The sequence below is a fragment of the Halichoerus grypus genome, chromosome 8 (assembly GCF_964656455.1).
Source record: "Halichoerus grypus chromosome 8, mHalGry1.hap1.1, whole genome shotgun sequence".
NCBI classification, from domain to species: Eukaryota; Metazoa; Chordata; class Mammalia; order Carnivora; family Phocidae; genus Halichoerus; species Halichoerus grypus.
Window position 1 is genome coordinate 108,246,447 of NC_135719.1, and position 233 is coordinate 108,246,679.

Here is a 233-nt window from a genome sequence, read left to right on the forward strand (position 1 = left end):
CATTACCTATTCTCCATTTTATAAACCAAATCAAACTTTCATCTCTGCTCTGTAGCTGTGTATTAAATGCCTTCTAGGGGCCAGATACCTTTTGGCAGTCTGGGCTACAAAGAATCAGGCAAGGCTTCTGACGGTCGAAGTATCTGTGCCTCAAAGGAGCACTGACAACATTTTAGAAACACGTCCCCCACTGGAAGCAGGGGCAGGCGAAAGCTACAGCCTCTGCAGCAGCT